Consider the following 10,507-nt stretch of genomic DNA (forward strand, 5'->3'; position numbering starts at 1 on the left):
TAATGTCTTTTATTGTCATTGTTCACATGTACAATTTAGTCTGAACAGATGCACAATGAGATTGTATTTTTTGCAACACAGCATAGAAAAATAGAATGAACTAGAAATGCACTCAGAGAGTACAGACCTCCGCCAAGGAAGCTGTTTGATAGCTGTGTTACTATGTTACACCTTATTATTTCCAAGTCTTTCTGCCTTGTTTTTGTGTAGTTAGAAACTGGAATATCAAAATTCGCCCTATCCGGCAATGTTGAAAAAAAATCTTTAAAAAGAAAATCCTGGATCATCTCCACCAAAATTAAATTACTTGCTCCTTTTGTTATTTCCAGCAACTCCACAAAATTTCATCAAAATCTGTTCATAACTTTTTGAGTCCTCCCACTGATAGACACACAGACAAACAAATGCGACCGAAAACATAACCTCCTTGTCGGGGGGAATAATAAGTACTATTGCTTCCGTCATACAATAAACTGTGGTCACCTTCAGACTGAAGCCATATGCCCGGTAGCCACTGGGACATGTGCTCTCTGTGCCCCATCTGCCCCCATTGGCGACAGCGATGCTTGCCCCCTCAGCAGGCAAGGCCAATGGGACAATCACCAGCAGAACAAAAAGGAGTGTCATCCTCCCTCCTCTAGCAATTGACAAACCTGAAGAGGACACAAATTCACTTTCACATGAAGCATGAACAGTCCTGATAAAACAGCTACAGTATATGATTACAGAGCAATAGACACATAGCTTTGACGTCCTTCCTCCACAAGCAAACTATGAGCGCAGTGAAGACACACACAATCACTTGCATTTCATTACAAATGTTACATTACATATGCACTCCTGAAAAAACATCCATAGGAATTCATATATTGAGACAATTACTTTTGATCAAACTGTGACAAATACTGATACAGAGGTTTGAATAGTTACCTTCCTCCACAAGCAAAATATGACTGTTGAATGATCCTGGTGATGAGTCCTCTTCAGCTTCTTCAGATCTTTGACAAGAGTTGGCAGCAGCATTACTTTTATATCCCTTTGACTGGCACTCAATATTTATTTAAGTCAATGCAATTACTTCCAAGAAAAAGAATGGACACTGATCATAGGGGTGTTTGTTGAGCCTCTATACTTCCCTGTTTACACGTTCGACTGCAGCCCCATGCACCCAGAGAACATCATTGTCAAATCCGCAGATGCTCATATGGAAAGGATGTACAGTACATGGACTAAAATCATACACAATGTTTCATGAAGCTGTATATGACAACAGTCCGTCATAGAGTATCTTTACAAATGTCACATGAAATTAATCCTTACCAACGTAGAAGAACAAACCCATACGGGAAAAAATGGTAAAGAACTTATAAGAATTGTACATTGCCTCAGCAGCAAATCCTTGTAGAAGTATGCATATCATATAATATATTCGTATATATATATTACATAATATAATGCTGTATATGCCATGCATGGTTTACTCCTGAAAGGGATAGAGAGAGTAATTAACAAGTGTTCTCCCCCATCCTCCCACATGACTCAGGTACGTCCCGCCCGTCCGCTCCCTTGGGGAGCCATTGGGGGGTACCCCCTTTCATGGGTGAGGCATCTCTTTGCTTTCGATTTCATATAAGAAAATATAGAAGGCCACCCTAGAATACCTTTGATACATCCACGATTGAAATAGAAAATGTGTATGTTTGTGTGAATTTATATATAAAATGCATATACATTTGACCTTGGAAAATTGTCATGGGCTCTCTCACCTGGCCTGGTAACTCTCTCTAATTGAGTTCAATTATCTGCCTCTCTGCTCACTACTCACTCTGCTCTGTCTAATTAGCTTCACCTGTCTCTGCTCTGCTCTGATCTGATCTGTTCTGATTAACCCACCAGCTGACACTGCATTTCCTGCTCATCACCAACAGTATTTAAAGCCCTGTTTTTCAGTCTACCTTTGTCAGAACGTCTGCGAAGCCTGCACCTGTTTACACTGCTTGTCTAAGCTCTACTCCTGACTCCTGAACCCGGACCTGCCTGTGCTCTGCTCTGCTCTCCTGACCTGGAAACCCGACCTGCCTTTTGTCCCCGACTCCGACTACTCTTCTGCCCTGAACCTCGACCTGCCTTTGCCCTCTGGATCTCCAACTATTCTCAGCCCCGGTAAATCTGACCTGCCTTCTTCCTAGTGACTACGATTTCTGCATTGCCCTGATCTGTACTTCTGCATCCCATTCATTCTGCCCTGTTGTGTGTGTGTGTTCCCCCCAGGATTCTTCCATCCGGAGTCTTCAGCCATCATCTCCATAGGAGTCGCTTCTGCCGACGGGGGGGCACACACACACAGGAACCTCTGGAGCCTCTGCCATCCCGGTAAACTCTACAAACCCTGGAAACCTCCTTCTCCCAATCCCCTTTCCCCTGAACTTTAATAAAACCCCCAAAACGTGACGCATTTGTGGTCCGCGTCTGTCTGTACCGTGACAGTACGTTCTGACCAACATGGACCCAGCGCACGTCTCTCAGTACATGAAACTCGACGCTTCCGAACCCCCAACCGCCATGCAGCGTCTTGAACGTACAGAGGGAGATGTCAACCGGATAAATGGCGACATTGCCTCATTGCTAAAGCTTGGCCAACACCAGCAACAGCAGTTCCAGCAAACCCAGCAATTGCTACAACAGCAACAACGTGAGATCCAGGAGCAGCGTCAACAACTTGCCCAAATGACACAACTGCTCACTCGCCTGCTTCCTCAGCCTTCATCTGCCGTCTCAGCCCCAGCCAGTCTGCCCGCTGTTTCAGCCCCAGCCAGTCTGCCCGCCGTTTCAGCCCCTGCCAGTCTGCCCGCCGACCCGGCCCCCGAGTTACCTGCCCAGGTCACTGCAGCCACTTCTGCCGGAGCTCCAGAACCCAAGATTGGTCATCCTGAAAGGTTCAACGGTGATCCATCACAGGTACGTCCGTTCCTGACAAGCTGCCATCTCCAGTTTGATCTGCAACCCAGAACCTTCGCCACGGAAGGAGCAAAAGTTGGGTACGCCATCACACATCTGACAGGTCGAACACGACTATGGGGGACTGCAGAGTTTGATCGTCGAACCCTCGCATGCACAACCTTTGACCTGTTTGCCGAAGAGATGACCAAGGTCTTCGATCTGGGCTCATCCACTGAGGAGGCAGCCCAGGCTCTGCTGAGTATTCGGCAAGGTCGAAGGACGGTCGGAGATTATTCCATTGACTTCCGGACTTTGGCAAGACGCAGTGTCTGGAACATGGAGGCATTAGTGGACGTATTCCTTAAGAGCCTGGCAGACTGCATCAAAGATGAGATGGTTTCCCATGATCGGCCCTCCACCCTTGACGCAGCCATTGCCCTGGCCATTCGACTTGATCGACGGATTCAGGCCCGCCGCCAAGAGAGAGGGCGCCAGAGGCTGCCAACCTCCAGCACACAAAGCTTTCCGGCTGGTCTTCTGTCTTCCCCCACTGCACCAAGCCAACCTGATCTGTCTGAACCCATGGAGATTGGTCGTGCCTCCCTCAGCCCAGCAGAACGTCAACGCCGTTTCTCCGCCAACCTATGTCTGTATTGTGGAAAGGAGGGACACCGCGTTGCCAACTGTCCTTTAAAAGCCCAAGCTCACCAGACATAGGAGGAGTCCGGTTGAGCTCGATGACCATCCGTTCCTCCAACATCTCAAACGTCCCAGAATGTTACCATGGCCTCCGGGAGGTGTTCAACAAGGTCAAAGCAACGTCTCTGCCCCTGCATCGACCTTATGACTGCTCCATCGACCCCCTCCCAAGGGCAGTCTCTATTCCTTGTCGGCTCCTGAACGACGGTCCATGGAGGAGTACATTAGTGATTCTCTGGCTGCAGGAATTATCCGTTCGTCCTCTTCTCCCGCTGGAGCTGGGTTTTTCTTTGTGGGGAAGAAAGATGGGTCCCTCCGTCCCTGCATTGATTACCGGGGCCTTAACGACATCACAGTGAAGAACCGGTATCCTCTGCCTCTGCTCACCTCTGCCTTTGAGTTGCTCCAGGGAGCCACAATCTTCACCAAACTGGACCTCAGAAACGCCTACCACCTTGTGCGGATCCGGGAGGGCGACGAATGGAAAACAGCGTTCAACACCCCAACCGGTCACTATGAGTACCTGGTGATGCCGTTTGGTCTTACCAACGCCCCGGCTGTGTTCCAAGCTCTGGTAAACGACGTACTGCGGGACATGCTGAACAAATTCGTCTTCGTTTACCTGGACGACATCCTGATCTTTTCCAAGACCCTGTCTGAACACACCCAGCATGTCCAACAAGTCCTTCGGCGCCTCCTGGAGAACTCGCTCTACGTCAAGGCAGAGAAGTGTGAGTTTCACGCAAAGACAGTACCCTTCCTGGGGTACATCGTAGCAGAGAGAAACATCCAGATGGACCCATCCAAGGTCTCTGCAGTGACCTCCTGGCCAGTTCCGGAGAACCGGAAGAAGCTGCAACAATTCCTGGGGTTCGCAAACTTCTACAGAAAGTTCATCCGGAATTACAGCACTGTTGCCGCCCCTCTCACTGCTTTGACCAGTACCAAGCAGCCCTTTGCCTGGACCACAGCAGCCGACAAGGCTTTCAGTAACCTCAAGACTCGGTTCACTACAGCCCCCATCCTCGAGATGCCAGATGCTGACCGGCAATTCGTCGTGGAGGTGGACGCCTCTGATGTGGGGGTTGGTGCTGTGCTCTCCCAGCGGGCCTCTGAGGACTGCAAGCTCCACCCTTGTGCATTCTTCTCCCATCGCCTGTCCCCGTCCGAATGCAATTATGACATAAGGACTCGCGAGCTGCTGGCTGTCAAGCTGGCCTTGGAGGAGTGGCGGCACTGGCTGTAGGGGGCCACAGTTCCGTTCTTGGTCTGGACTGACCACAAGAATCTAGAGTACATCCGCTCTGCCAAGCTTCTGAACACAAGACAGGCCCGTTGGGCCCTGTTCTTCACTAGATTCAATTTCACCCTGTCATACCGCCCTGGATCTCGAAATGTCAAACCTGATGCCCTCTCCCGCCAGTTCCAGAAGGAGGCTCCCCCAATCCAGACTCCTGAACCCATTCTGCCCAGCCCCTGTGTTGTAGGTGCCCTGACCGGGGATATTGAACAGGTATGAGAGGCCCTCCTTGACCAGCCTGGTCCCAGTGCGTGCCCTGATGGCCTTCTGTTTGTCCCTGATCACCTGAGGTTGCAGGTTATACAATGGGGACATGGTTCTCATCTCGCTTGTCATCCTGGGTCCGCTCGAACCTCCGGTCTGATCGACCAGCGATTCTGGTGGCCTTCTCTGGAAAGAGACGTACGAGAATTCGTCTGTGCCTGTCACACATGCAGCCAGAATAAGTCATCCAACCAGCCCCCCGCTGGATTACTCCAACCTCTGCCTGTTCCAACCCGGCCCTGGTCCCACATCTCACTGGACTTTGTCACAGGTCTGCCCCAGTCTGATGGAAAGACAGTCATTCTTACTGTAGTGGACAGGTTCAGCAAGATGGCACACTTTGTCCCCCTCTCGAAGCTGCCGACCGCCAAGGAGACTGCCCAGGTGGTCATAGAACAGGTCTTCCGTATACATGGACTACCCAGAGATGTCGTCTCCGACCGGGGTCCGCAATTTACCTCCACCTTTTGGAAGGAGTTCTGCAGTCTGCTGGGGGCAACGGTCAGCCTAACCTCCGGATTCCACCCCCAGTCCAACGGCCAGTCGGAACGCGCAAACCAGGAGTTGGAAAAGGCACTCCGATGCATGGCTTCTCGTGACCCTCACTCATGGGCGCATCAGCTGACGTGGGTGGAATATGCCCACAACTCCCTGACCTGCTCCACCATCGGCATGTCGCCCTTCCAGTGCGTGTACGGCTACCAGCCGCCCCTGTTCAACAGCCAGGAGGTTGCGGTCACCTGCCCATCTGCCCTTGCCTATTCCCGCCGATGCCGCCGCACCTGGGCACGAGCTCGGGCCACGCTCCTTAAGTCCACTGCCACGTATGCCACTGGTGCCAACCGTCGCAGAACTCCTGCTCCTGCCTATCATGTGGGACAAAAGGTTTGGCTGTCTGCCAAAGATCTGCCACTGCGTGTAGAGTCACGGAAACTGGCCCCACGGTTCCTCGGGCCATTTCCCATCCAGAGGATTATCGGTCCAACCGCCGTTCGTCTCCAACTGCCAAGGTCCATGAGAGTGCATCTTACGTTCCATGTGTCCAAGGTTAAGCCGTTCCACGAGAGCCCCCTGGTTCTGGCTTCGCCTCCTCCCCTGCCTCCACGCATCGTCGATGGAGGTCCGGTGTACTCTGTCCGGCGTCTGCTCCGGTCCCGCCGTAGAGGTAGGGGCATCCACTACCTTGTCGACTGGGACGGTTATGGACCTGAGGAGAGAACCTGGGTGCCTGCCAGCCGGATTGTGGATCGGAGTCTTATCACCGACTTCCACCGTCTGCACCCGGATCAACCCGCTATCCGTAGGGGCCGTCCCAGAGGGGTCCCTAGCCGTCCAGCCCGCCCGGCTGCCTGTCCTGTGTCTGGCCCTGACCCTGTCTCTGTACCTGTCCCGCCTCCGGCTCCCTCCGACGATGAGGGTGCTCGCTCGGACCGCTCAGAGGAGTTCTAGCCCTCCTCCGGCTCCCCTCCGCCCTCCCGACGTGGTGGTGCTCTTGGGACTTCTGGGGCCGTCCCTTAGGGGGGGGGGGGTTCTGTCATGGGCTCTCTCACCTGGCCTGGTAACTCTCTCTAATTGAGTTCAATTATCTGCCTCTTTGCTCACTACTCACTCTGCTCTGTCTAATTAGCTTCACCTGTCTCTGCTCTGCTCTGCTCTGATCTGTTCTCATTAACCCACCAGCTGCACTGAATTTCCTGCTCATCACCAACAGTATTTAAAGCCCTGTTTTTCAGTCTACCTTTGTCAGAACGTCTGCGAAGCCTGCACCTGTTTACACTGCTTGTCTAAGCTCTACTCCTGACTCCTGAACCCGAACCTGTCTGTGCTCTGCTCTGCTCTCCTGACCCGGAAACCCGACCTGCCTTTTGTCCCCGACTCCGACTACTCTTCTGCCCTGAACTTCGACCTGCCTTTGCCCTCTGGATCTCCAACTATTCTCAGCCCCGGTAATTCTGACCTGCCTTCTTCCTAGTGAGTACGATTTCTGCATTGCCCTGAACTGTACTTCCGCACCCCATTCATTCTGCCCTGTTGTGTGTGTGTTCCCCCCAGGATTCTTCCATCCGGAGTCTTCAGCCATCATCTCCATAGGAGTCGCTTCTGCCGACGGGGGGGCACACACACACAGGAACCTCTGGAGCCTCTGCCATCCCGGTAAACTCTACAAACCCTGGAAACCTCCTTCTCCCAATCCCCTTTCCACTGAACTTTAATAAAACCCCCAAAACGTGACGCATTTGTGGTCCGCGTCTGTCTGTACCGTGACAAAAATAGAATTAAAAAAACCTATAAACATTTTATGAAGCACACAAAGAAAGTAATTGTATCATGCACATTATCTGTAAATGATATGTACAATTTGTACTTTATTCACTCTAGTTTCACCAAATCATTTGAAACACCAACACAGTGTGATGCATCATAACCGTATGTGGGCCTATGTATTCGGTTTGAACGAGGGATGCACAGTTTGAGTACATAATATCACATGTTCCTCCATGTGCAGTAGATGCTACACAAGGAACTGTAATTTAAAGTAGAATCGGCCCTGTCATGGCCATCCGGTAGGGCACTCACCTGACATGCGGCTGACCAGGGTTCGATTCCCGGCCCGAGTCCTTTGGCGACCCGAATGTTTTTTTTTTTTTAATTACCTGATTGCAAAAATCAGGTTTTGCCATTTTTATTCACCAAATGCTTGCCATACTCCTATTTGATGCCCATATAATTGTTCCATTGAGTTCCACGACTTTTTGCCGTTTTTGATTAATTACTTATTTTGATTATAAATGCAATTTAATTACAACAGTGCCTTGCCATTTCAACCATGGCTGGGGCCCTCAAGATTTTTTCAATGTATTCTATTAAAGGGGTATGCCACTATTTTGGGGCATGTCGCTAAGCTAGTGAAAGTCAATGGATCCGTGTAGCATGCTACAATGCTACACGGATCCATTGACTTTCACTAGCTTAGCGACATATTCCCTCTTTTAACTTGTCTTAAAGCAAGACAAAGCTTGACATGAAAAATAAGACACTTTACCACCTGTATAAACCCCAGCCATCGATTTTAATTGTATTAAGCCCCAAAATAGTGGCATAAAGGGTTAAATCATGCTTTTATGCCAAACTATTGATGTTGCTGATGTGAGAACGGCATTCCATGCAGTTTTTCTTTTGTTGTGTTCTAATTCTAATTTCCTATATTTATTCATGCTGTGTTAATTTTATGTGTGCCTGCCCTTTTTCTACATCAGTGTCGTGGTATGTTATGCTGGACAAATACTTCTGCTTGTGTAATGTTTTGGGACCATGTTTATGGTGATATCACACTTTAATAAATTGAAATTTAAATGAATTGAGACTTCACATTTCATATATAGGTAGCATAGTAAATTTGCAACATATCTGGTAAAACCCATGAGCACTGGGGTTAATTTTTATGGGTGGGGGTCCAAAACATTTTTTTTCCTCAGAGGCTTGGAGATAGTACGTCTCAAAAGTATGAGTAATAGTAGTGGAGACATAGGGTCTCAGTAGCAAGACAGTGGGCAGGGACGGATTAGGATGGCCTGGGGGCCCTAGGATACAGGATGCTGTGCCCTCCCCCTGAGGTCAAATTTTGCGACAAATGTACAGAGACAGTGTCATAATTAGGAGCTGGGACATAAGGGTACAATGTCTACCAACTGCACTCAACACGACAGATGAGTTTTTCCAATATTGCATCCTGTCACAGTTCTGCAGTTTTTCATTTTGTCCAATCAGGGGGCCCCTGGCAGGTGCGGGGGCCCATAGGCTGCAGCCATATCTAGCCTGTGCGTTAATACGGCCATGACAGTGGACTTCAAATAACTGCTCATCAAGTACGGCACTAGCCTTGACCCACACGCACAGGATGTGAGAGATACGGCTTAATGAAGTCTCCTTTCCTCTGTGTACGCTTTCAGTCTTCCTGCAGCAAACCCCTCTGGGGCCTTCCCGAATAATAGCCCAACACCAGAGGCGGCCGGAGAGGAAGTGTCTGATCTTATCGCCAGCTTTCCATAATTGTTTCGCAGTCCAAATGTACACAGGGGTCTGCACAGGGCTGGACTGGGATAAAAGAAGGCCCAAGCATTTTTGCACAGCCCCCTCTAAATTAAAGCCCCTGACGACCCACTGGCCCTCTGGGAAAGGCCATGTTTTCCAGATGACCAATCCAGGTCTGGGATTCCATGCATGCATCAAGCAACCCCCCCCCCCCTTCTGCAGAGCTGCAGCTACAAAGTCTTCTTATGTTATTGTGCTGGGCTGTGATTATAGTTATATCTATAGGAGCTATAGGGTGGAATTTCTAAGTAGTGTGTGTGTGTGTGTATGTGTATGTGTATGGAAACTTAATCAAATGTTCATTAACCCTTTTAGCCCTGGAGTCTTCCTGCTTTTCATAGAAGGTATAAACCACAGCCTCGGTCTCAACAACAGGCGTGGTGGACTGGTGCGCTTCTCGTAAATGATGGGATTGAAGCAGGATGACCCCTCACGACCTCTGACTGTGTTGCTGGATGCTGTCCAAGATTGCCTGCATTCCCAGGGATGGCTAAGAAGAAGCTCTACAATCAATCAACGAAGAACCACTTGTTAAAAAAATGGTTAAACTTCATCATTAGTAGTATTTTTTTTACTATAATGTTATCATTAGTGATATTATTAGACTTTTTAGTTAGTACTAACATTTCCTCCATCCCCTGCAGTGTCTGAGAAGAAGCTTGGCTTGCTCAAGTTACTCTTACAGGAAACCTCATCCCCACTCCTTCCTCTGTAGCACTTAAAGTTGTCTTCCGGAGCAGTGGAACATTCAACAGCCAATTAGAATTTCCATTGAAATGGTTCTGTTAGTGGATTTCTGACAATAAGTCGTTTGCCAATTCTGGTCTTATCTGATTGTGGGTACTATCTGATGTTTAGTAGGCCATATTCCAAACAAAATAGGAAATATCAACACACAACCAAGGATTTGTATGAAAGAGGAAATTCTGAAAAAATGTGTCCATGTTATACTACAGTATATGTATATATATATATTTTTTTTTTTTTCTTAACTATACAGGGCCAAACCTATGACGCCGTACACGAGAGGTGATTTCATCAAAGGCCCAAAAATCCAGGAAAATTTGAAAACATTAATTAAAAGGAAACATGGTAGGAAACATGGATTTTAACTAGAATGCACTCCGAGAGTGCAGACTTCCACCGAGGAAGCTGTTAGAACATTTGACTGTGTTACACCCGTTTTTTTTTTGTTTTAAGTCTTTCTGTCTT

General features: G+C 48.9%; 1 protein-coding gene across 1 annotated transcript in view; it reads right to left on the reverse strand.

Moving 5' to 3' along the window:
* LOC134450952 (elastase-1-like) overlaps window positions 1–10,507 on the reverse strand; it is a 176,333-nt gene that overhangs the window by 116,920 nt on the left and 48,906 nt on the right. The gene's annotated exons all lie outside the window — the stretch shown is intronic.

This window comes from Engraulis encrasicolus, chromosome 6 (genome assembly GCF_034702125.1).
Source record: "Engraulis encrasicolus isolate BLACKSEA-1 chromosome 6, IST_EnEncr_1.0, whole genome shotgun sequence".
NCBI lineage: Eukaryota > Metazoa > Chordata > Actinopteri > Clupeiformes > Engraulidae > Engraulis > Engraulis encrasicolus.